Source organism: Taeniopygia guttata, chromosome Z (assembly GCF_048771995.1).
Source record: "Taeniopygia guttata chromosome Z, bTaeGut7.mat, whole genome shotgun sequence".
Lineage (NCBI taxonomy): Eukaryota > Metazoa > Chordata > Aves > Passeriformes > Estrildidae > Taeniopygia > Taeniopygia guttata.
In genome coordinates this window covers 72118761-72146334 of record NC_133063.1, presented here as the reverse complement: position 1 = coordinate 72146334, position 27574 = coordinate 72118761, and the positions used below count along the sequence as shown (strand labels likewise).

At 34.5% G+C, this 27574-nt stretch overlaps 1 long non-coding RNA gene across 1 annotated transcript in view; it reads right to left on the bottom strand.

Moving 5' to 3' along the window:
• Window positions 1–725: 725 nt before the first annotated feature.
• The window catches only part of LOC116806804 (uncharacterized), a 67009-nt gene continuing 40160 nt past the window's right edge, over window positions 726–27574 (bottom strand). The window contains exons 2-3 of the long non-coding RNA XR_004365877.3: window positions 26828–26945; window positions 726–1366 (exon numbers count right to left, since the gene is read on the bottom strand). This is a non-coding gene — a long non-coding RNA (uncharacterized lncRNA). The remainder of the gene's footprint in view (window positions 1367–26827; window positions 26946–27574) is intronic.

Genomic DNA, 27574 nt, shown 5'->3' with positions numbered 1-27574 from the left:
CTGTTATCAGTGTTCATTTAATGGATAGAGGACAAGAGCTGATGTTTTTTGAACCATAACTCACTTGGCTGCATTACTGATCTTGTCAGTCTCTATTGTTTTGTTTCTCTACCAAATTGTGTCTGATATTCCAAAGCTTTTACATCATACTGTTTATTTTCCTGACCTTCTGTCACAGCGTGCATGAACCAGAGAAAATGACTGTCCAACAATCTCATCACACTGAATGTCTGTATGAATCCATCTGCTAACTAGAAAATCTACTCTGAAGGGACTATATAGCTTTCAATGATCTAATATATCAAAAAGAACCATGGCAAATCAGAAATCACTACCAAATAGTTTTCCCTTGGCAGAGACCATCTTTCTATCATACCTGGTAGGGCAACCAGATTATATGTGAGGAAAGTCAAAGCAGGAGGTGGGGTCACTCACTGCAAAAGTGACCAGAGGCTTAGGATTGGTTTTCAACCTGAGCCTGGAATAAGAAAGACCATTAATCACAGCTATGTTTTCCATGTGTATCTATTTCCTAATGAAATCAAGAATACCGATCTGATAGTAATCTTACATTAAGTTATTACTTAGTAATACTGAAATTTCATGCATTTATTTGCATGAAATGTATAGAGTGTATGGAGTGATCAACTCTTCATTGCCCCCTTCAGTCTTCCCCTTTGATAAATGAAATATTATTTGCTTCCAGAGAATTGACATGTGCAGCTGAGATACTGTAAACTTTATTTCTTTTTTTTCACAATTGGCATTTCATAGATACCCTACTAGATACAATAACACCTGTATTTTTCCATTATATATCCATATTTATCACCTAGGTTTTCATATGTAAAACAGTATTTAATTTTTTGTATCTGATTCATATTTAGAAACATTATCTTAGGAAAATATAATAATAACAACAATAACAATAACAATAACAATAACAATAACAATAACAATAACAATAACAATAACAATAACAATAACAATAATAGTAATAGTAATAGTAATAATAGTAAGCAAACACCAAAACAAAACAACAAAATAAAAACCCCTGACGACAACTAAAAATCCCACCTATCTTTCATCAAAAATTTGTTATTGTCTAAGGCAAGTGTAAATAGTCACTTTTTATCTCTTATTAGAAAACCCAAAAGTCTCTTTGAAGCACGTTGATCTTGTCCTGTCCTCAGTATGCACTTTAGATCTGATTAAAACTTCACTGATCTTCTTTATTGCTGTTCCAGTCCTCCTGATGCTTAATCACACATGTCAAACATATGCCAGACAATGTTCGATGTCATGAAAGTCAACATTCATATCTTCTGTACTTCCTCAAATACTTCAGCTAATGTATTCTCTCCATCTGTTGCAGAAAAGAAAATATAATCATAATGCAGTGATGCTGAAATTATCATATAAGTCTAGTCTATTACTGTCAAAGATTGAAACTTTTTTAATACTGTTAGTTGGTAGGGATCAACTAGGTTTCTTGAACAGCTTTGAAAGTCTCAGGCAAGATTCCAGCTTTTTACCATTGGTCACAGAAGGAGACTGAATTTCCCGTTGTGTCTTTAACCTCACATGCAGCAACGCTGCTACAAAGCCTTCCAGTTGTTTCCATTCTTGATAATTTTCCCTTCTTACCAATAATTTGCTTGTATTCAATAACAAGATCTTAAATTGTGAACAGTCAGACACATATAATGCTATTATGCAATGTCTTTTTTTTTTCTTTTGTCATACACAAAATCTCTCTCATCAGCAGGTCCCAGCCTTACTGTGCCAGCCTCTGTATATCTAATAGCATGGATGACCTCACTTAGAAATTCCAGTCCTCAAAGGAACACGGAATAGCGTATATATAATGATAAGGGAATGGAAGATATTCAGTGTTAGCTGTCAAGGAGTATTTCCACCATCAGCATTAACCATATAATATAGTGGCAGTGGAGGGCAATGAATGTGGAGAGAAGTGAGAGCAATCAGCAAGCTTTCATTCAGTGAGATGGAAGAGCTTGTCAAAGACACAAACAACTAATCAGTTGCCAGCACTGATTGATGTCCCAGCCTGCATTCAAATCTATCATTGTGACCAAGTAGTGCCTATCGTTTACCCAGTGGATGGATAAACTAGAAGTAATATATGGTGTCTAAGCAAATAGATCATTAATTCTGCTTAATATGTGGGGGCTAAAGTTTAAATCTTTTTCTAAGCAGCAATCTTTCCCTTCAGGGAGGAAAAAAAAAAACACTAAAAAAAAAAAATCTAGTCTAGTTGACTAGGCAACAAAGTTGGGGTTTTTTTTACAAGTTATACATCCATTGCATTGGATTTTATTTCTGTTTATGACCCATAATTGTCACTGAGTATTAAATCCATGAGCACATTTATTAACATCTTAATTAAAATGGCTAAGGAAGATAAGAAATTATATGCAGATAGAGAAAGAAGGCAGTCTTATGCTTAGGCTTTCTTATTCCCCTAAATGTTCCTAAGCGCAGCCCTGCTAAACTATTGCCCTTGACTTTATATTCTTTTTTCTGACTATAGCATGAAAATTTTAAATGTAGGCATATAGTTAATTGGATTTTATTATTGCTTGACTTCTTCTTAATTGCAGGGCATGGCACCGAATGATTTCTCAATGGTTTGTAAATTCCACATTTTACACCAATCAGCATCAAAGTCAACAGATTTTGGCAGACGCTCTTGCAAAATGTTAACTCAGGTCATAATTACTGGAAAAAATGAAGTCTGCATCAATATAAATTATGACTGTATTAGAACTGGAAAGGAGGAAAAAAGCAATCTGCAGTTCTCTAAACTGAAGCTTGGTTTTATCTTCTGGCAGTCATCAATAGGGAAAAATGTAGGTGTTAAGAATTAAGAAAGGGCATCTCAATTTGCTGCTTACATTGTAATGAAACAAAATTTTAATCTCTGAAGCAGAAATAGCTAGCAGTGTGATTTCTATATTTTTGCTGATTATTAAGAGACATTCTGTCATGTTTTGGACATTGTCGTTAGCCTCTCATTAGTACGCTAACGTTAATAAATAAGTAACAGTTTCATTCATGATTTGTATCTTAAGATATAAATTATTAATATCAGGCAACTACAATAACCATAAGTATTTATATATTCCATTAGGTTTAATATACTTCACTTTTAAGACCATAAAGGAGTTCAAAAGGACTATTGAAATATTTGCCTAAAGCACAAGTCTGCTGAATTTGTTACTAAGTATTATGTTTAGAAACATTAAGCCAAGACAATATTTTTCTCCTTTAGCATTCAGAATTATTTTCTGAACGCAAAAAGCCTTCCTTTACAATTTCCAGATGATCTCCCAACTTAAATCTGACTACATGAGGGTGGATGGCAAACCTGCAAACTGTTCAGCCATGTAGATCTTCTCAAAGTCATTGTGTTTGTCAACCGGAAATTTGACTTACAAAAGAGACTTGACCTGAAACACCTGTCAAGTCATCCAGAGAGTCTAAATTTATTGAGAATCAGTAACAAAGCTCAATTTAAAATCAGTAAAAATTAAACTGAAAAAAATACTCACTCCAATGTTTATATTAGTCCAGATGCACGGATAGAAACATTCTTTTCTTTCAGAATAGTTACCTTTTTCTCAGTAATGCATTTACCTGGAAACTGTAATATCATTATACATTATTGTGATAGCTTTTCAAATACATAGGCAGTAGAAATGCCTTATAAAAGTATTTGTAAGTGGTTGAATGTAATGGTTTGCATGGTTGATTAGAGAAAAGTTGTTTAACCACAATGGTTTGAAAGCATCTACTTTAAAACATATTCACTAGGTCTTTGCTTTGAAAACTGAAATAAATATTATCTGAAAAGTATTCATCTATGTATTTGTTGAGAAAAACCTAGTTTCTTTTACGGGAATATTTTTCTATCATAAATAAAGTATCCATTCCATTAAAATTATCAATACAAAAACATGCTTTAGTTTTTCTCATAACTGTTAGATAAACCTGAAAAAGTACTTGATTAATAAGTAAAATATGCTATAATGAAAATACTATATATCATAAATAAAGTATCCATTCCATTAAAATTATCAATACAAAAACATGCTTTAGTTTTTCTCATAACTGTTAGATAAACCTGAAAAAGTACTTGATTAATAAGTAAAATATGCTATAATGAAAATACTATAAACCTGCCTTTGCTGTTTGGTACAAAAATTTGGGTTTCAAACATTTCTTTGATAGCCTCTATGAGACCCATAAAGGCTATGTAATCAACTCAAATTGCATGAAATAGGCCCAAGAGGACTGAAATACTATTCTATACTGGGAAATTTTATCGAGCACATAATACTTGTAAATGCTGTTTATTGCCTTAGCCCCTGTTTTCCAACAGCTGCTAATGTTGTTTTACAATATTGTGCCTAAACACCAAACTGCAGATTCAGTTGCAGGGGATAACTCAGAGCTGTAACAGTTTTTTTCCTCAATTTCTGGGCATTTTTATTCTGTCAGGAGCTTCATCAATTCTTAGCATTTTTGGTGCAGAACAGATACGTAGGGCAGGGATATTTAAACAAATAGTATTAATATAAACATTCTGATTCTCTGGCCTCTTCTAGACATAATGGTTTTAGAGCACTTCTGTGAATATTGCAGTTTTTTGATCCCGCCACTTGTAGGACAGAATCACACTACATTTGAATTCTGTAATTTTCCAGAAATTAACAGATTTAAAAATATATATTTTGCTTTGGCTTCCTTTGATTTTTAACCTGGAAAAGCAGATATTCAAAAAATCAGATGGTTAAAAAAATCCTTGGTATTCAGGTATCAGTGGGAGTCCTGGCTAAAAATAGAAAATGGCTGGGTGGGATTTAAATTATACCTATCCATATCTGTGTTTTAGTAGTTAAATAAATTAGCCATTCCTGAAAAAAAGATGAACTATACAGTAAGGAGATTAGAAGTTCAGTTTAAATTTTCACTATACAAACATGAGTCTCTAATCTATATATATTAGAATGGAATCTGTGCTGGACCAGAAAAATGATTCATTTTTATGAAGATACATGTTATTCCTTCAGGAGACCTTCTGGAAGTCATAAAAATCTGAAGAGATCTTTAAAAGTTTCTTGAAGTCTCTGACTCAGAAATTATGATACAGTCATTGTTAGGAAGGTGCTCACAGTTTAGGTAATTTTCAAATGATAGATCTCTGAAATTAAAAAATGAACACATGGTGCAGCTTCCAACATGTTGGACATGTTACAGAAATATTGTCAAAATCTCAAGGTATGTAGTTCCGAATTGCAAGTCATTGTATGCATAACTGACTGCATTTTGTTATATCAACAGCGCCACTGAGTTTACCACAATTTCTAATAGAAAATATCACACATTAAAAAAAATGGACTAACATATTTCCAGCAGTGTATTTTTATTATTACTGTGGGGGGTTTTTGCAGCAATTTCCTGAATTCCAAAGACCTGAACTCTGGTAAAATGTTGACAATGTTTAACAGAAATAGAAGTTAATGAAATTCGAGATGATGTTTTTCTACAAGAATGTTTTTTGCATAGATAGGGTAAATTTTTGAATACTTGTACACTTCCTTTTTTTTATTTTATTTTTTAAATCTTTACCTACAAGTCCAGGTGTATCAGGTAAAAACAAAAGAAGAATAGAACTTGATAAAAGCATTAGAAATAGTTAGCTTGAAATTACAGGATTTATACAGAAAGTGCTATTATTATGTAGACTGAAGTTTCCCAATATTGGTGTTATTTTTAAAATTGTGGTGTATGTCTTTATGTTATTTAGTAGGGTAATTACATGCTTGCTGTGGTGAGCAAGTCAATCAGGATTTTGGAAGCAACACTCTAGAATGTTACTCTTAAGTCTGGTTTGCAATTTTTTTCCTTTAGCAGTAATAAAATACAGGTTTATTCCTTTATAGGAACTGTCACTTAAAATTATGACAATATGGAACTGCCATTCAAATCTATGCTAGTGAGTGATGGGACAAGTAAGAAAAGTCAAGATGAGTCTTTTATTGCACTGGGAGAGCTAACACTATGACTTTAGCTTAGTTTTAGCAAGAATGAAGTCGATTCAGAAATATGGAGGGTCTTAACCTTATTATTTTGAATATAAATTTTATTTACTTGATAACTGAATTATCTAATGTGAGTTAACTCAGTAATTTCACTTATGCATTTATGCATAAGTTTTATGCATTTGCTTCCATTGTCTTATAATTCTCTCTGTCAGAATACATCAATCCCAAAGTAGTAAAATTTCCACTAAGTATGCTTATTGCTAAAAGAAAGATTAAACAGACTTTTGTTCATCTTTAGGCTATCGCATAGGAAAAGGTAAAATAACTTGAGATTTTATTTAGTCCATTCACGGATTCTCTTGATGATCCATACTGTCCTAGCAATGAACTTTTAACTTTATTTACCTTCTTGTGCAAACCTGGTGGGAGAAGGAAGAGAATTGCCTGTCGTGTTGTAGTGTAGCCCTCATACTGCAACTATGCAACACTCTTTACCCATACACTACCTTTTGTTTCCAGGGCAGTTTAAGGAAATACAGTCATAATATATAAACACTCAGATATTAAAAGACAATGAGAAGTTACGGAAAAGTTCACCCCCTTTTGCTCTCACTTGAAGAAGAATAGTCTTCATATGTCAGAATACTCTTTAAATCAAGAGACTACCTTGATTTAACAATTTAAAATGTTGCTCAGACACCTTCCTTTCAAAATGTGTTACTGTTAGAGAATTTATTTCTCAGTTTAGCCTTACTCACCACAAGCTGAGTCTCTGTGTCTCTTCTTCCCTACTTTTCTCAGTTGTTTCTTTGACTGACTATGGACACTTTAATCACATTTCAATTCCATGTGACTCTTCCAAAGTAAAATATTTCTGATCCCCTGGAAATGGCCTTATCGAAAAACTTAACAATTATTAACAGTTCTTTATTAAATTATATTTTCTTCTTAAGAGGTTGTCTATTTTGTGCTAGAAGTATTTTAAATAAGTATTTAAAGAAGTATTAAACATTAGGCATTACAACATCTTTAATGACTACACACAACATATATTGAGAAAAAGAAGAAAGAGAAAGTACAAGCTTCATGGTTTATATACCACAATGAATTTACAAAAAAAGGTATATTAGAAACTTCAAGAAGATTTAGAGTATGAGAGACTTAAAGACCCTTTTGAAAATGGAACTTACCATTATTCATATGGCTTAAAGGAGTGCAAACAGTTCTTCACAAGTCTCTAAAAGTCAGAGTAGAGTGCTGTTCTAACATAATCTGTTTTCAGCATCTTAGCTATCTGAAGACATTTCAAATGTCCTTGTACACCAATGTAGAATGATGGAACATGCCTTTTGAAACACTTTTATGCTGGATTCTCACATAAGAAATCATACCTAGACCGAACAGTTCTGTCCCAAATAAAGAACATTCTGTCCAAACTTTCTGGTTTTGTTTGTTTAACTTGGGATTTTATTTGAGATTTCTGTGTTAATATTTATTTTTAATTTTCCTATAACTATTTTATCCAAACTAATGGAATCTGAAATATAGCCCTTGCATTCATTATGCTCTGTAATTTTTAACTTTTGTCTTTGGTACAGTACTTGCATTTCTAATCAAACACAAATTTCCTTGCATAGAAAATAGTAGCAGTGATCTGATTGACCTAAATGGCAACAGAAAGTTATTTACAGATATTTCTAAGGAACACTAGGTCTATTTCTCCTCCTTATTATTCAAGACTAAGGGAAAAATACTGCAGGTGTTTACCACACTATAGAACCTGAGGATGAAATTGAGAAGGAAACAGTTTATGTGCAATTGTGTGAGGAGTTTAGGGAAAAAGAAGCATCTTCTTTTGGTGTTTGAATAAAAAAACCAAAGCAAAAAACAAAACAAAAAAACAAAATCAAAAAAAAAAAAAAAAAAAGAGCAGCTATAATTACCAATAATTACCAGGACTGGTTCTTTAATCTCTGATGATGGATATGTGCTAGGAAAAATGAGAAAGTGTTCTTTAGGAGTAAAGGTCATATTTTATATGCATGATAGGGGTGGTTTTTGCTTTCCCAGTGGAAATTTTGAATCCCTATATTTTAATGTCTTATTGGAACAATGGGTAAATATGCAAGCCTTCTTTTCATCATTGGAAGTAAAGCAACTGAAAACCACTTTACCTTCCAATATTGCAATCCTATGACTGCAGTGAATCAATCTCATTCATTCTATAGATAATATCTGGGATCTAGCATGGAGTTCCATCCTTATATTTTCTTGCTTCCCTGGAAGTCCATTCTGTAGCAAAATAAGGAACACCGTAATCTAAAGCATCTTCATAGGCGCAGTTGGTTTTTTTTTTTAAATAAATGGTAGCTGATACTACAAAAATCCCAAACAATAACTTAGACTAAGGGGTGTCCTTCTTTTCAGGAAATAAGTTCATTTGCCATTTTGTCTTCTCTTTTACTGAAGTGCTCATACCACATCATATGGTAGACCATTTTGGAGTGCTACCATTCACACATGTTGCTTCTTTTACCTCATAGTGATTACTCTGTGATGCAGATAGGATCTCACCTGGGGATTGTGTGATACCAGTAGAAGAATATCTTCGAATATTTACACAAAGACTTTTTCTTGTGGCATGCTTTATAGCATGTCATTTGCCTTATGAAAAACATGCTCTAATGATATATGTGTTACTCTACAGCACAATGAGAAAAGCCTTAAAATTTCATCAAAATAGGGACAATGTCATACCTGTGAATTGCTTTGTTTCTTATTCTTCATTTATAGACACTGAATAAGAAACAAATAATTCTGTAGAAAAATAAAATTGGCATAGATTGACTTTTAATTCTCTAGTGGCATGTTTCATTATTTCTTGTCCTGAGCCCAAAGGTGGAGTTACTTCTGCCTCTAGAGAGTCTTGCCAGCGTGTTTAACTTACTTCCCACCTTTTATACAGTCATTTGCAGCTGACCAGCTTCTAGGATCCAAATGGAAACAACTTTGAGGTATGGTATGAGGGATTTTTACTTTTTTTTCCCTGGCTCACTGATCCTCTTGAGCAAACTGACATGATGCATTTCTTTTTTTTTTTTTTTTTTTTTTTTTTTTTTTTTTTTAATCCCAGGACTGAAGACATAAGAATGCATGGACAAAAGGGAAAGCAGTTACATATTTTTTCTTAAAACTTAATATCACCAAACCTTCTACTCTCCAGTCCAATCAAAATCTACATTTCCTTGCAGATTAGATTTATTGAATTGCTTGATAGTGGTAACATTTTTTAAAAGAACACACAATGCATGTTTTCATTCAAAGTTGTTTTAGTATTTTGCTGATAGCTGCCAAAAAGAGCAACAGGTGCATGAGCAGTCATTAACTCATGGGATGTTGTCAATAACTTATACACTGACAACATCCATTTTTAACTAAGCATTTAATGTTCTCTATTTTCACACTTCATGTCAAAAGGTGGCAAAACTAAGCACTGCAAAGCTTTGGCAGGGAAGGCTAATTTTCCATAGTTTAATCATGTATGAATTCCTCTTAGAATCATTTTAAATGCTGTTAGGTGACAGAATATTATTTGTAAAACAGTTTCTTTCTAAATGGCTTTAGAGCTGACAGAAAGCACTAGCTTAACACTTTAGTGGCATACAGAAGAAGAGGTACAACTCAGAAGCAACACTGAAAATCCCTACCACATCACAAACTCCTCTACCAGATAATTTAAAGTAATTTCTTTTCTGAGAAGAATTCCAAAGTTTAGGCAAATCCTGACCTAAGCCTGAGCAGAAAAATACCCAAAAATATAGCTATTAATTATACTTTGGTTTTCTGTATATCTGACTGCATGTAACTCTTCATCAAGACATTTAACATAGATCAGTAAGGAATTATTAACTCATGTGACATTCATTTGTATCATCTCATATTGCATGTAAACTAGTTGCATAAAGACATGCAGTTTTCTTGCCCATTACAAGAAAGGGTATGCTTGCATGCAAAGTTCAGAAAACCTGAAATGAAATCCTCTCTTTGACACCTATATAGTTTGTGAGTGCAGGCACAGGTTTATAAAATGAGGAGAGTACTATTTTTTGATTTTTCTCTTTGTTTTTTTTCTTTCTACCTTCTTGTATTGTGTCTACTCAGGCTTAAAAAATAGTATTAATACAATACTCATGTGTGGCTGCATTGTGTTGCTATACGTATAGATGTTTGTAGCCTCTTTATCTCCCAGGTAATTGGATTGACTTAAACTGGATCAACTCTGGGATAATTACTCAAAGACCTGAGGAAGAACAGAAATATCTAGTCTTCATCCAGCACTGACAACTACAAATCATTACCAAAACAACCCAAAAAGGCATATGTTATTTATAGTATGCTATATTATAGACATATATCTCTCTCTCTATATATATATCTAATGTACATTTTTGTTACATGTATATGTACATAGATGTTAATAAGTATAAATAACATGGTTGTCAGGAAATGCAACTGTCATAAAATATAGTTGAATCATGGGGGAGTTGTTCAGAACATTTGACACTTACATATAGTAAAGCAGTCTGCTACAGAATCTTGCATACATACACAGATTTAAGAAACTGCTTTCAGCCAGCTTTGGATAAAGTGTTCTTCACAGCACTTTTTGCTTCTGCATTAGTGTTGCTTAATGGCAGGAGTGTCACTGCTGCATGCTGTGCCTGTTTATTATGACTGATGCCACTAATTATACTAATACTATAAACAACATAAACAGAAATATTTGTTCCATCAGCTGTCAGTTTTGATACCCATACCCATAACTGAAAGTCAAGGAAAGAAAGAGGGAAATACTTCACTGATTCCAGAGGTGTTCCTGGTATTCAGAAATAATTATACTACTTGATGAACCATGCTACTGTCTGCTCTTGTCTTTGTGTTTGATTACAAATCTGATACTAGCACTTAATGGGTAAGTGAGCTGTCACAAAGCTTTCCTTCATGCTATGTTTTAGGAAACATTATAACAATTCATGTGATGAAATGCAGCTTTCTACCATATGCTGACATATCACAGTGCAAGATGGTGAAGTGTCTTAAGCAACGTATTGCAATGTGATCTGCCACCCATGAAATGGAATGCTTCAGAAAAATATGGCAGTTCTTGAATAAACTCTGACTCCAGTACCTACTGCAGCCAGTAGACTGTATAAAAATGCCTTAAAGTTATTCACAGATTGCCCAGCTCTTCTGGCAGTATAAAACTAACAGTCTAATTTTAGCTCCACATTGGAAAGAAGGCAGTTAACCTTACAATACTGCAGCACTATACTAGCAAGATTTTATTTTAGCCACTAGAGTAAATGCTGACTTTTAAGTTTTATAAGGTTATTTATTAAGACATGCAGTTACCTCCCAGTACACATAATTCCTCTATGACTGTGAATAGATAGCAAAGGTCCCAGCATTTGTTAAGCTCTGCTACAAATCAAGTCTACTGAAATAGTCCTAATGTATTCTATTAGTAAGCATAAAAAATATATATGCAATATTATGTCAGCCTTTCAGAAAACGGCTGTGAGATTTGCACCATAGTTCACTACAGTGATCCTGAGTCAGCACTTCCAGGAAGTGGAAATCAAGGGTAACCTAGCTGATAAGCTGTAAAGAAACAACAATTCTATTCTTTACTTGCAATAATAGCTAAACTGGAGAAACTTGGTCTGTCTGTACTTGGCTAGTATGTACATCTTCTTGCTGGGCTGATAAAGAAACCAGCATGTTTTCTGAGATTATATATTTAATAAAGTGATATGTTCTTGGGGGAAGTGGGGGAAGAAAGGAGAATTTCAGTCATGTTAAAATTTTCTTGATTACTTACCCATCCTAGATACCACATAATGTGTTACCTTAGTTTAGACTGGTTTAGTTTGATGAAGACTATTGAATTTGTTTTCCTGAAAGGACAATCTCAAGTCACAGAAGGAGACTCTCAAAACTTTACACTGCTGCAAAAGCAGGAAATGTCTACCTTCTAAGCAAGCTATAAGGAGAACTCACATGGTAAAGCAGATGGCCACTGGGTAGTATGGGGCTAATTTTTGGTTATTTACTTGAAAAATCTTGAAGTGAAATTTGGTTAAGTATTAATTACACTAGGGTGTTGACACATTGGTTAATCCTAAAAAACCAGTTGTTCCAGCTCTTTAAAACCTAAACCACAGCCAAACTAGTCAAAACTAATGTTTGTCATCAGAGAATTATAGTAAATTGTCACCAAGATATAGCAGATGTCGTTCTCGTCACAGTTTGAGGACATAGGGAATCCAAATTACCATTGACAGAAGTGTAGAAATCCTGTCAGGATGATATTGATGCTCTCTGTCCCTCTGAGAGCACCATCAGATTTTGTCACTCAGATGAGCGACAGTGGCACTACCAGAAACTGCCGCATAAATACCATTCTATCAGTTGTGACAAAGCTCCATGTGAAATGGCAATCCAAGAATAATTATGTCAGCACTGTCTGACTCCTGACTACCCATGATGCTACGGAGGATATAGGCTGATTACTTCTTGTGTTTCATCACCCTGATATATTCTAATATAAGACATTAGTGGGTAACTCTTATGTGTTCCAAAACCTCTCTAATCTTTTCTTCTGTCATTATTGAGAATGAATTGATGAATTTCTAAGGGCTATTTTTTTTTTTTTTAACTTAAGCAAAGTTTTAAAAAATGTTATAACAAAGTATTATATCTTGAAAGAAATAACAGACAAGCATTTCTCTAATGGTTGGCTCCTTCTTCTGTTCTTCTAAAATCCCAGAAAAAAAGAATATCCCTGCCCCTACCCTCAAATACCATTTGGAAATTTTTTGTTTCTTTTATTATTTTCTCATATGAAGAGTTAAATACAGTAATTTTCTTCCAGTCACAAGAATCTCCAAGGTGATTTTTGTTCTCTTAGAAGAAAATGCTGAACATGATTCTTATGATTTTTTTGTGGACACTACAATTACAGTGTATGTGAAAGGAGGGTGTCAAAAAGAGGGAGGCACACTCTCATCATTGGTGCCAAGTAATAGGATGAAAGTCAATGGGCAGAAACTGATACACAGGAAGTTCCACCTGTGTGGAACTTAACATGAAGAAGAACTACTTTAATGTGGGAGTGACCAAGCACTGGCACACATTTCCCGGAGCACCTGTGGAGTGTCCCTCACTGGAGATATTAAAAAACTATCTGGATGAAATCCTGTGCAGTGCGCTCTGCAACAACCCTGCTCGAGCAGGGAGGTTGGATGAGCTGACCAGCTCAAGCCGCTTCCACCCAGACCCATTCTGTGATTTTGTGATTATTGTTAAAAGATTTTTGCATCTGTTTTCTGATCTTGATATATAGTTTTCACAACATAATAGATCACTTTTAACAAGTGTTTATCAAAAAAAATTTGAAAGATACAAAAAATTTTTGTAATTGGCTATTCCCTGAAAGAGACCTCAAAATTATTTCTGTAGAGGTAGCTGCAAACCGACATGAATTGGCCCTGCTTCAGTGACAGCAACTGAAGCAGTGCAAATCAGGAAGCCATACACTGAATTAACACTTCCTCCATGCACCATTCTACCCATTCTGGAGAGACACAATAACATTATAGACAAATTATTTCTCACTGTCCTTCCTGGTGTTCCCTTGAAAGCACTTAATACAGCTACAAAGGTTACTTCACTGATGTGGGGTCATTCTCAAACTTAGTCTCAGTAGCCTGAGAAATATATTTGAGTTTTTTTTTTTTTGATTGCATATTCTTCTCTACCTTGTTCTCTTCTTCCAAACAAGAAAAGACAAATGGCCAGAGTTATGATCCACCTCTCTAGGAAGAAGTACCCCTTTGACAAGAGAATCCTGCTCTAAATAAATTACAATGTACTACACTCCTGGCAAAAATGATGTGAATTATCATTAAACAAAGACTTTCACTGACTTTCTCAGGAATTATATCTGAATGGCCTGAGGCATTGCAGACATTTTATCCCTGTCAATTCTGGTGAGAAGCTGAACTGTGAGAAAGAGGTGAGTTGACACTGAAATTCAGAGGGGGCAGGGATGGAGAGTGAATATCTGCATGGTACTTAGTTGTCAGCTGGGGTTAAAGTATGGCAGATAATTGTTCAGTAGCTGCTTCAGGCTCTGAAAGACAGCAGAACACAATATCAGACACTTTGTCAGAGCTATTAAATAATAGAAAAAGGAGTCTGCCCTGACTATATGGCTACTCTAGCTAGACAGCAACATGAGAAGCTGCCAGATGCTCCTGATATCACACACATGCTCCTGATATCACAGTAGACAGCTAATCTTAGCCATCTAGTTATACTAACAAGCTAATGGTGTGATTACAAGAAAACGGACAAGAACTTCATGGTTTGCAAGCTAAACAGAGACTACCAAGGTAACCCTAAGTTGAAAAAAATGGTGTCAAAGCTGCTAAAGAAGAATAAAAAAGGGAGGTGTGTTTATTTATTTAGGAAATGAAGAGAGTAGGAATGTTGAAAATGTACAAATGTTTCATGTTGTGAAAAAAAAAAAGGATAGATACGAGGTGCCAGTAGGAGATCAGCTCTACAGTTGATCACTGGAGCTTGTGCAGGACTATAACCCTTTGCTTTTTCTGAACATACTGATGTCAGACTTCTACAGTCAGGAAAGCTGGGCATGTTTCTCCCCAGTGCTATTGAGGACATATCGTGAATGCTCTCCAAACCTCAACAGGAGAGTACCCAGAGGGTGCCTCGTAATATCATCTCTTCCTAACAGAAAATGTCATGTCAGATTTGAAGTCCCAGAACATGAAAGAAAAGCTGCGAAAGTAAAAAATAAAATGGTATGAGAACTTTGATGAGAAAAAGTGACTAGTAACGTGCTGAAGAAAATGTGCAGCAGATAAAAAACTAAAAAAGCAGTTTCAAACCTTGTAAAAAACAAGTAAAACTTCAAAATAGAGAGAATCAAATTGATCTGCAGAAGATGTATTTTTAAATAATTTCCTCTTAAAAATAGAGATAACTGTGCCATCTAGTTTGTGATGCTTCCTTATCCAAGTTTATATTTGTAATAAACTTGTACTGTAATGTTTGGTCTCATCTTATTCTATGCAATGCGTTGTATATAATAGGATGTAGAAGGTTTTATTGTTTTGCCGCATCCCAGCTCATTCTTAAAAGGAAACTCGCAAGTACATTTACTGAAATACCAACAGCAAAATTTAAATAGTAAGAAAAATACCCCAACATTAAAGTAACTGTAAAATGGTCTTTTAAAGATTAACTAGCACAATATAAGGTCTTTTTAAGAAAATGGCTCTCAGACTCTTTCTGGTTCCAGTTTTAAAAGAGAATTATTTATCCATTTATTTGAAGCAATTGTTGGAATTATTGAAGAAGTTTCCCTTTCCCTTTCTCTTTCCCACTTTTGGATTTCCTCCTTTCCCCCCTTTTCCTCCTCAGTTTTTCCTCTTCTCTTTATTAATTTTTTCTTTCTTCTACTTCCCTTTCCTCCTTCCCCCCTTTTCCTTCTTTTACTAGTTGTGTCTTCTTACTGGTTGCTGTAAGAAATGTATTAGACAGCAAAGCAGCCACAGTTTTGCTGGGACAGATTAATTTACTTCATCTTTCTGCTGATCTCATGATGTTTGTTTTGTTTTTGTGACCAAAACTGTGTTGATAACACATGCATGTTCTCAGCTGTTGCTGAACAGTGCTTTCACAACATGTTTCGCACTCTGTTTGGCTAGCAAGTAGGCTGGGGGTGGGCAGGAGGCTGGGAAGGGATGCAGCTGCAACGAACCTGAATTCACAAGAAGAATATTCTCTGTCACATGAGATTAGCTTCAGAAGTAAAATTGATAATATTGGAAAGGGGACAGGGGTCCAAGGTAGGTACTCCTGGAGTAGCTGAGTATTGCCAATCACTCATTTAGTAAGAAATTATTCCTTTTATCTCACTTCTCCTTTACTTTTTCTTTCTTGTTTTTTTTTTTCCTCCACTTGTTAAATTATCCTTTTTCTCACCCATGTTTTTTAATTTTTGCCCTTCTGACTGTCTCCCCCATCCATATGGAGGGAAGTGACTGTGCTCCTAGAAAGGGACTAGCTGTGGCTAAACCGTCACAGAGACTTGTATCCCTTCAACATAAGAAAGCAAACATAGAGGAAAAAAAAAACATTATTAGGGCACCAACCACAATATCTTGTATCTTTGTAGGTTAAAGTCATATGATTTGCTATCTATGTCTTCTGATGTAATGCATTTGACCACTTGCTTGGATGCTGCTTTTATTGTTGGCTTCTACTCCAATCTTCTGTGTGAATTTTGTGTGTTTGTGATATTACAAAAGTACTGAAAGTAACGGTTTGAATTGTTCAAAAAGGGAAGACTGAATAACGACTGCATTCCACTCTTGATTTAAGTGCTTAAATTTTTCACATTAGCCTGTAACATAATATTTTTGATAGGACAACCGAAACACATTTTTCAGAACAAACTTTCAGAATGCAAATGTGGGTATTTCTTCAAAATGTTGTCAATTTTCACATATATTGTAAATCTAAATACTCAGTTAAAATTTATCTTGTGCAAAAATCTCATCAAGTGATTAATAAATTTATAAATATATTTATAAGGGTTTATTTTATTTATTTTTATAAATAGAAGGTTGTTATATTGAGTTTGGGAGGGCCCTGTGGAAGTCCTCTGGTCTAAGCCCCCATGCTCAAGCATGGCCACCTAGAGCCAATTGATCAGGACCATATTCAGATGGCTTTTCAGCATCTCCAAGGATGTCGACACCACCAGCTCGGGGCAACCTGTTCCAGGGCTCATTCATGCTCGCAATGTACAAGTGTTTTCTTAACTTCAGGGAAACCTCCAGTGTTTCTCTTTGTGCTCAGAAAGTCCATTACTACAGAGCTGCATTTCAGGCTGGAGGCTCCCAGGTGTTTAATGGAGATATTAAACAGGACTGAACATTTATGCGGGGGGGGTACGCTGCTGCTTACTGGTATGAGAAAATGAGTGATGTCTCACTTTTTGACTGAATAGTTGACCTTTAATTTTTGACCCCATTTAAAAAAAAAACCCAAACATTATCTGTCTTTATTTTTTATTATCTTTAATTTTTTAATTTTAATGTGGAGTTTTGTTTGTTTTCTTGTTGTTTGAGGTTTTCCCCCTAGAAATATAGCAGGGAAAGCAGACTTGCAGGCTCATTTCTTTACCCGAGATTTTTCTTTATAATGGAAATTATATTTAATTTATTTTCATTTTTATATTTAATTACATTTAATTACATTTAATTTTTCAGGAAAGTATGTAAAATTGTCAGGATTGTTGTTTTAGAACACCTTAGTATCTCATTTACACTAACCATCAGTTTTCTTGTAAATGTACATTTACATTTTAATATGAAATTTATAATTTCATATTTCAGCAATTTTTTTTTCTGTGAAATATGTATTCCTTCAATCAGCAGTACTAAAAACCCATTTGATTTTGTTTGGTTATTGAGGTGATCCATAGGTTTACAGCTTTAACAGAAATTTACTTGTTGCCAGCAAAGGTTGTGGAGCCTCATTCTTTGGAGACACTAAAAATCTGACTGAACGACCCTCAGTAATGCGCTCTGGGGCATCCTGTTTGAGCAGGGTAGTTAGACCAGAAGACCTTAAATTACCTCTTCCAACCTTGTCCATTCCATGATTCTATGAAAAGCATATTCGTTCTTGTTGTTTCATTATTGAATTTCTCATCTTTTTCTCTATTTCTGCACTGTAGAGTAGATAAAGATATATATTAGATCATCATTTGGTCTAATATTTTATAAGCATCATATGAAATCGGTTTAAAACATTATTTTATTCCCCATGAAAATGTAGACTTGAAAATGTTTAACTGAATCTTGCCTTTGTATCACTTTAAACTAGTATGCTAGTATTTCATTGCAGATTGGAATTCCTTTCATGACATACCGTAATTAATTGTGGATTGAGACTCTCTTACTTATATATTTCTCCGCACTGATAGTAGCTTTGTCCTTGTGATAAAAGTTGGGACTACAATAAAGAATGGGCAATTAGCTGAAATGATAAAGACAACAGGGCTGTGTGAAGCGCCCTTAACTATCTGTCTAAACCAGATAAGATTCACCATGCCAGATCAGAAACAATGTGATTGCCAAAGATCATTAACTCCAATCTTACTCAGCCTGAGAACGCTGTACAGTACTTAAACCTCTTGCATGCATTATTAATTCTTTTTTTTCTTGTTGGTTTGACAATCCCTCTCTTTTTCCACCTCTACCCATTCTCTTTCATTTTGAATTTAGAACAAAGTTTCATTTAGGCAAGAACATTTTATTTCTGTAATGATGTCTTGTATTCTTCCTGAGATCTTTCTTCTGGACAAATTCTACCATTTTGATTACTTGAAATTCCTCTCCTATTATTTCAGGGGAAAAAGGCCATCAGCACACACCCTCTTCCATTACAGCTATGCCAGTTACTGCCCACAGCTTCTCACCACCAGTGCCTCAGACCTGACAGCTATGAAGCTTCATTTACTGAAATTGTATTTCTTTTAGTCAAAAAATCAGACTATTGCACCCATGTAATGTGTAAAGCAAGTCTTAGCCACATTGTCCCTCTTGAACTGAAAACAGAAGAACATTTTCCAGAGAGCACAAGTTGGACAAAGAAGCAACATCCTACTGGCTGGCAGGAAGCAGCTCTGCATTCATCTGCCCCACCTACAATGGCTGCTGCAGGTGAAACTAGAACTGCTTTAATTCCCATGTGCATGGCAGCTGGGTATTAGCGTAGCTTGTAATTATCATCCTGTAAGCAGCGTAGCTCTATAGTTTGGGATGTGAGAAGAGAGATGGACCACAGCATTGCCTTTTTCATTGAAGCCAAAACATTGCATCACAAGGTAAAAGGCAATCGATTATGTGATACTTGTGTTTAGTTAGAAATATCAGTTCTGCCACAGCGTGCTCTGTAGTCAGCAAATTTCAAATTTGGCCCATTAAGAAGTTTATAATTTAAAACATGTCAAAGAATTTATCTCAAAAATCCACATAGAAATAAATATAATTTCTCATTGACCAAAAACTATGTTGCATGCAACCAAGTGAAATGAGGTCTAGAAATAATAAAACTTAGAATTAAATCATTAGGCCCTTAAAGAGTGAAAGAAAAGCATTAATTGATGGAAAAATGCCGAGATAATATCTTGGTATGTAATATTCAGAAGGTGGGTTTTTTGTTTTGTTGGGTTTTTTTACTACGTGCAGATTTTGATGTTGACTTCAAGCAACAGAATAGGAATTTTTAATCTAGCTGGAGAAAATTATTTGCATTTGAGGGTTAAGAAAATTCAGAAATTACATAAAAATGTAAATAAAAATGAGACCTCTTCAAATTTACTATTATTTTCGCTTTGCCGAGATGAAATAGTGAAAAATATATTTGATAGCCTTCAAAACAGAATAAAGGGGACATTCTGCAACTCCTTTATGATGTTAGACATATGTAAGACACAGATGGAAAAAAATCAGATTTCAGAACTTAAACTATTTTGTCCCCAATTAAATGGGCAGGGTGGGGTGGGGGTGGGTCGGGAAGGGTGGCATTTACATGAGGGTTTTTTGTATGTCTGTTTTTATTACTAACAAAATGGATTAAAAATGAGGAAAACATACCCACATAGAAAACTGGGGAGTTTAAACACTTTTTTTTTTTTGTGTTTAAAGTTATTTACTTCAGTTAAGATTAGCTTGAATTATATTGTCTTAGCTTACCTTGGTTTGCCTTGCCTTTTTCTCACTCCTCAGTTCCTATGTAGTGTAAATATTATAATAAATCAAAACCTTACAGTGACTTCACATTTTCACTAGAAGATAAGAACATCTTAGCATTTGATTTTTAACTCAAAAGAGAACTGCCTCTTCATGAAACAATACATGGTGCTGTTTGCTATTTGAGTGACTGATAATTCAAAATATGAAAACACACACACACACAGACATACCTACTTTTATCCTCCTGGTTGTTGGTAGCCTAGTAGACTAAACCCTTTTTAATGAAATGTGTGCAGGTTTGAAATATATATGAATCTTTAGATATTCACCCTAATCTAATACTATCTTCTTGTACTTAGATGCAAATATCTGAATTACAGGTGTTTATTTCAAAAACTGGGAGGGAAAAGGAAGTTTTTTTTTTTGAACATGTGACATGAGTGGCATAAAGCCACAGAGTGACTATTTGTGTTGGGCTAGTACAGAAAAAGGAAAACATAAATTTACAGGGATTCTTTTATCCTTTAAGTATGGAATTAATTTTCTCTCCATTTATAAAAGCATTACATTCCAGGCCCTCCTTTCAAGTAATGAATATTTTACCCAGAGCTCTCCCTGAGAGGGAGAGAAACAGCTTTTCAACCAGCTGGTGCAGGGTTATATTTGGCATATGGAGCCTGGATTCAGTTATTGACTTAGAAGCCCATAAATACCCCCTTAACAACAGTGCTGTGTGTAATACACATCGTTGGGGAACTCCTTAGCACAGATATCTAAGGTATCAGCCTGCTTGTCTACAAACACAATATACAACAAAGCAGAAGTCTTGAATTTAGAGCAGGTTGATAAAATCCTAGGGCTGGTGGAAGTTGGGGAGTCTTCAGTAAGAAAATAAACTCTGGAAATTTGTTTTATGAAAAAGAAATCAAAAACCTTTTCACTAGTCCTTAGAACTGTTTTCAATGCAGTTTGCACAGTGAATTAGTGATAGATGCTGAATTAATATTACTAAGGAATGACAGACACTTTATGAAAATCATATATACAGTATAACCAGCAACAACAAAAGTTTTTGAAGTCTGTTTTCTTTACAGCCTCAAGTTTTAGCATAATTTGGTTTTAACTAATTTTTTTTTTATGGGGTAATTAAAATGATTCTTCAGGGTTACTCATTTCATTCTCCTTGTTAAAATTATTTTAAAAAAACGCTTTTAAATAAATTTTGTAAATTCATCTTCCATTTGCCTGAAAAAAAAAAAAAAAGGTCTGTATATGCTGAATAGTTCAATGCATGTGTTGCAAAGGCATGTAACAGCTGGGATCTATCACTGCCAAGCAATAATTAAAAAAAGTTGGCAACAGAACTCTGGGAAAAAATTTGTATGCTAAACAGAACCATACATCTTCTGTAGGAAAGTTCTTGTGGGTGTGTAAAAAATGCATTCAGATGACTTTCTCTTTTTAATTTTCTTTTTATGATTTAATCTGATTAGTTACCAGAAAAAAAGACATTTTCAATCAATTTAAAAAGGGGAGGTGTGGTGGGTTTAGTGCTGGCCAAATGCCAGTGCACCTACTGGAATATACTTACTCATTTCTTGTTGTGAGATAGGATTAGAAGGATGGCAAAGCAGTCTCAAAACTTTAAACGGATATAAAGAAAGCTTTATTAACAGTATTAAAAAAAAATAATTATAAGAATCAGAATAAAAATTTCAGAAAACTTCTCCTCCCTCCACAACCTTTTCTTTCCCACTTACAAATTACAGAAACAATTCAGTTAGTTTTTCACTTCTAGAATAGTCTTCCTACAGTTCACTTAGGGAGAGGAGTCTTTCTAGTAAATTTATGGAGACCTCTCTACAAGAAAATAGTTCTTTTAATTTCTAAGAATAACAGACACCTGGAAATATCTGTAATCGTGAAACCCTCTATTTTTCACAGCTTTTCTCACAACTGCATTTATGGGCCATGTCAACTTATGGAGTACTATTTTAAAGATGCGCTGTTCAAGGACAAAGATTCTCTTTATTTATCTCTGAAATCATCTTCATCTCTAGGAACATCTCTCCTTGGAAGCACAGCGTCTTTATCATTCTTCTCTCTTTCTCAGGTCAAACTTCTTATTGGATCACAGTTACTTTATTTGCTTACTTTAGCATGGAGGCCTTTGTTAGATATATATACAACTTGAACAAGTCATCTCCCCATACTTTCAACATGTTATAGGGAAAAAGAGAGTCTCCTGTATCAACTGCATCTTTCTCCATAGCTTTACAGGAGGATTTCAGCCTCAAGATCAAGGCATCTCCTCATTCTTCTCATCTGGGACTTGACTCTTTCTTCACTGACCTCGGTTTCTCTATCTTGTTTCTCTGTATGTTCTCACTATATCCTTTCCGAGGGAGGACAGAAGCACTGACACATTTAGTGTCCTGCCCATGGCAGCCGATGGGGACCGGCAGAGACAGGGCCCAGACCGGCCTTGTTACCTCTTTGCCAACCAGAAAAGAAAAAGAGGTTTTCCAGAATTTTTCATTTTTTACAGGGGATACACAGAGGTGTATCACCTTTCTCAGTGGTTTAACAGATTGCCAGTTCTCAAAGCCTAATTACTAAATTTTTTTTTTTTTTTTTTTGTCAGACAGAGAGAAGCTGCTAGCAGCTTCTCTTTGCATCACTTCCATGATGCAAAACCTGGACAGGAGGTTAAGTCTGAAAGCCATTAAAATCAGAAACGTTAGTCAAATAGCAGAATTCCCCAAAATTTACCTTATGCAGAGAATTAGAACAAAAACAGGACTTCTTAAGACTGTTCATAGTAAATAAATTCTGCTTAATTTTAGGCTGACTAAAGGGTTGTGTAAATTTTATAATAGTCTTTGTTTAAAGGAAATATTATAGACTTATTTTTAATTTTGAAATATTGTAGACTAAGTGTACACATATAATTTAGTATTTCAATCTAAATTCTGGCTCTAAGGGTGATGTACCTTGAGTCAGGCAAAACAAACTGGCACGGTAATCATGATGATTATTTAAGAAAGCTTATTTCAACACTCTAAGCATTTATTTTTCGTGGCCTTTGATATAACCACTCACAGTATGAAAATCAGACATTCGTGGTTTACTGGCAGGAATTCATTAAACACACAGTTGTCTCCACATTTATACACCCTGAAAGGAAGAGTCAGAAGTTACTTACATTGTGACAAATATTTACAAGAAAATGAAAAACATTTCATTGTCATGTGAGAGAAGAAAATGAAACTTTCTGAGGACACTTCTGTGAATAATTTGGCCGTATCTGGGTAGTAACTATAAATCTTATTGATATTACTTGGGACTACAGGGCTGGACTCACTACACCAGTTCAGCAGACTCTATTGAAGGTTGCTGCACTGCAGTGGCTTGAACCAAGATACTTGAGAAGAACTCAGAGTTTATGAAAGTGAGATTTTATTACTCAATTAATTGCTATTGGTAATGGATAAAGCTTTCCTGGAGCTGTGCTCACTCTTTTGGGAAAGTGCTTCAGGATTGTTGTGATGATATCCTATGTTCTTGATTATCATGCATATTCGAGCACTTTAAGTCTGCCCACCAGTCTTAGAATATTTATTAGGTATGAGCCAAAAGTACTCTTCCTTTAGTCAGAGACATTTTGCAGCCTGTAATTATGCCTGTAAATAAATTGAAAGGTCTCAATGCTCTGATTCTCAAATTATCTATCCATTTGCATAGCAGTAATCATTTTACATCAGTGTGTATTTTTTATTTAATTGCAGCTGAGCAACTGGAACCCCTGGAATATTAACAGCAGTGATTTTATACTGTGAGTCTTTAATTTCCTTTCATCCTTTCCTTTACTGCTGATCACTTAGTCCTTCACCCAGTATGAGATGTATCCCCTCTTACTAACTCTTGGCAACTGTTATAAAGCATACTTGCCATGATTAGATTTAAGTAGCATGGAGGATTAATTTTTCAGTAGTCTTCTCTTATTGCTACAATATTATAGGGAAAAGTGGATAATAAGCACGTGTAATGTCGTTTGAAGTTAGAATACTGGCAAGATTACCAGAAAACTTTGGCATTTCCAGGCTATTAACATAGAAGTTTTGAGACTGGATGTGGTAAAGGAGAAACTTGTTGACTGTAGTGGCTGTGCATCTCAATACTGGAGTACAGCTCAAAAGTTTTGCAGCCAGCTGTGTTCTGTAAATGCATCACAGTCGAGTATCACAGTCTGTAAAGTATTGTATTTAAAGCTTCTATCTGCCACTAAGAATAAAAATGTTTCCTCAGGAAATGTAGCTGGTTATTATTGTGGGAATACAGTGGTCACTGAGGTGACATTATGTAGGAACTTTTCAATGCAGATCAATACTGGCAATTTATTTAGATCCATATGAGATTTCTAGTGTTAGTCCATTAATGTTGAAAAAGAGTAATAGAAGACAGGATGTAGAAACAGAAGCAAAAGGAAGACAATGATAAAAGCAAATGAAGTGCTTTATATTAAAATTGAAAGGGAGAAGGAGGAGGCAAACCAGCTTACAATATATAATTTACTCATACACATGGTAGGCTACCAAAGAATGATCCTGATGTTAAGCAGAAGATGTGTGCTGCATTGTCTGGTATGACAATGATCCTGGGTGAGATCCTTAAAGCAATTATGAGTACAATTTTGGCATAAACACAGGTGAAGTACCTAGAGATCATTTTAAACCAAAAAATTTTTATGCAAAAAAATGAAAAAAAAAAAATGCAAAAAATGCAAAATGCAAAAAAAAAAAAAAAACCCAAAAATAACCTCACCAAAACTCCTGCCATAATATATATCCATAGACCTTTTCACTATATGCGAAAAAAATTTAGTCACCTTTCATATTGTTGTAGGTTAATTTCAGCCAGCATTCCAAGAAATGGAAGTAGAAATTATCTATAGTACAAAAGATACAAAAGTACCAGAACTGAGGAATAAGAGCAACAGCATGTCATTATTGTGTTGAAATCCCTGGATTTCTGTTAGTTAATATAACTTAGTTACAGGAAGATTACTCATATTTAAGAAGCTTTTCGCAATTCTTATAAAAATTGTGGGTTATGTCTTGCTCACCTTTCTACTGCCCAAATATTTGTGAACCTAAATAATATAGAATTTATAAGTATGGAGGCTTTGTGTAGACACCATAAGGATCACAAAATGATTAAGAAAATAGGATGCTTCAGTATGTTTTAACTTAAACCGTCTATTAAAATTCAATAATCACTTACATATCTAGGAGGAAACAGCCTTTAAAATGATCACCCAAATAAGCAGTGCAGCAAGGATAGTACCACAACGGAAGGTCACTGTTACCAAAATTGGCCAGATGGAAACTTTCTAACAGAGTTTTGAGTATTAGAAAGCAGCTATTCACTATTGCAGCATGCTGGTCTCTTGGAGGGTCCTTCCTGTAATCAAGTGTGCCAAGTGTTAGGAAAGCAGCTTTTATCATACACACTGATTACATATTCACTAGCTATGCCTGCTTACTTTATGCATATATACCAGCTTATTTTACATAGTCATACCCTTTATTTGAAGTCCTTATATGGTTCTTTGGTGGTCTTCAACAGCCAATGTCTTTTTTTAGGTGGCTGCTCCTTGACCCCCTCTTTTGAATAAGTGCAATATTATTGTTGGGCATAATTTGTGCCTTGTCAGCCTTGCAGAGCTAAGTTGGTATCCTGCTTGCATTTTGCATTACTTCCTTTTTGTCAGCCTTATCTGCTCCTCCAAGGGTTTTCCTTGATAAGAATATAAAGTAATTATCTCGTTCTACTATCCTTATTACACAGACCTCCTGCTAAGGAGAAATGAAATTTCTCTTTATCATGTGACATGGCAAAGTGTTCATCACTTCTTATAACTTCTGATTTTTTGAGACCTTAAAGCAATTTTAAAATATTTAGTTCTTCCATGAACATAATGAAGTGTTAATTGATGAAAACAATGAAGTTTAATTTCACTTGTTAAACCAGTTATGGAAGATGAGAAAGTTATGTAAAGCTGGAAGATGAAAACCATAATAAGAAGTTGGAACACTGTTAAAAAAATAGAATTACACCTCTTTCTCTTGAACTGACCTTATTTCCATGACTGTCAAAGGAATATTTACATTAATTTTGACAGAAAAGAAATAATTTAAGAAACAATTAAGAAATAATTTAATCTTTGATCAATCTTGATTACATCCAGAACTGGTTAGTAATAAATCAGAAAGAACAGAATTACATTTTCACTCCAAGTGAAAATGATGTTTGGATGGGTCCAGAATTAGTGTTTTAACAGCATTGCTACATTAAGTACCCACCTCTTTGTTTTAAGGCACATTATACTTAGAAGTAATTGGAAAAAATCCGTAGAAATGTGGAAATCACAGGAATTTAAGTGACTCTTGGTCAATTTGGTCTCCTTGATATTTTTTCAAGGATTATTTCAGTTGGTGGGAGGATTATAGCTCTCCTCTGCTTCATGGAAATTTTTCATAGGCTATTTTGTACACACCTTGAAGTGCCTAGCCTAATTATAGGACTTTGACTCTGATAAAATCCAGTTGAATGCAAATTATTTTGGATTAAAAGTTTTCTGATTATAGAAACTTCTGTTTTGTGAACTGTTACAGTGAGACGTTACCTTGTCTGTGAAGTGCCTAAATCATGGAGCAACTTTAAAAATAAAAGCAACCCAAAACAAAAGCTCAACAGTGCTGCAGAGTCTAGAGTGTTTCAGTCACAGTACAGTGGACTCTTGTCTATATTTCTTTGCTTTCAAGAACTATGACTATGAAGCACAAAGTAATGACAGTAGTCGCTTTCCATCTTGTTAGTGTAACTCATCATTACCTGACAGAGCAGCAGCACTTCCTCCTGTAATGAGCTGTTGGTAGGGATGCTTGGCAGTACTGCAGTGGTACATAGGATTGACATTGATTGTGCCTCCCCGTATGGCATCTGAGGAAGGCTGTATGGGAACACATGAAATAACCTGTGAACTTGCTGTTTTTCTATAAGATAACAAAAACTCTCCAACACATAGGAGATGTTTAAAACAAGGTCAACACTCTGCAGAAGTAGCAGCTAAAAAATATATATTTTATGACAACATACCACTTAAAATATATAAAATGTCTGGTTGCTTTTTTGGAGCTATGCAAAATATTAAGGAAGAAAACTCTATAGTGTCAAGGTAAATAAAAATGATGTGAATTATTAGGTCTGGGTATGTATAACCATCTTTGATTTTAATCCCAAATGTTTGCAAAAGAAAAAAATTGGAAGTTTTTTCCCATTGAATGAGATTTTTCTTTTTAAGTCTTCCATTGCTTTGGAAGAATTTTATTATTTTTTACTCCATTAAGAATAGCCACTAAATAACACCTTCATATTATTTATTTATCCTGGTTTAGGTAAATTTTGGGAGGAAATCGCTGAATGAGGTCCATCCCCCCCCAGTTCAGGAAAAGATTTGGAAAAAAAAAAAAAAAAGTGGAAAAAAACCTGGAGAAAAGTGGAAAAAACCTGTTTATTTAACAAGCAAAGTATTCACAAGCATATAAAATGAATAATATTAAACAATAAAATCTCTGGCTG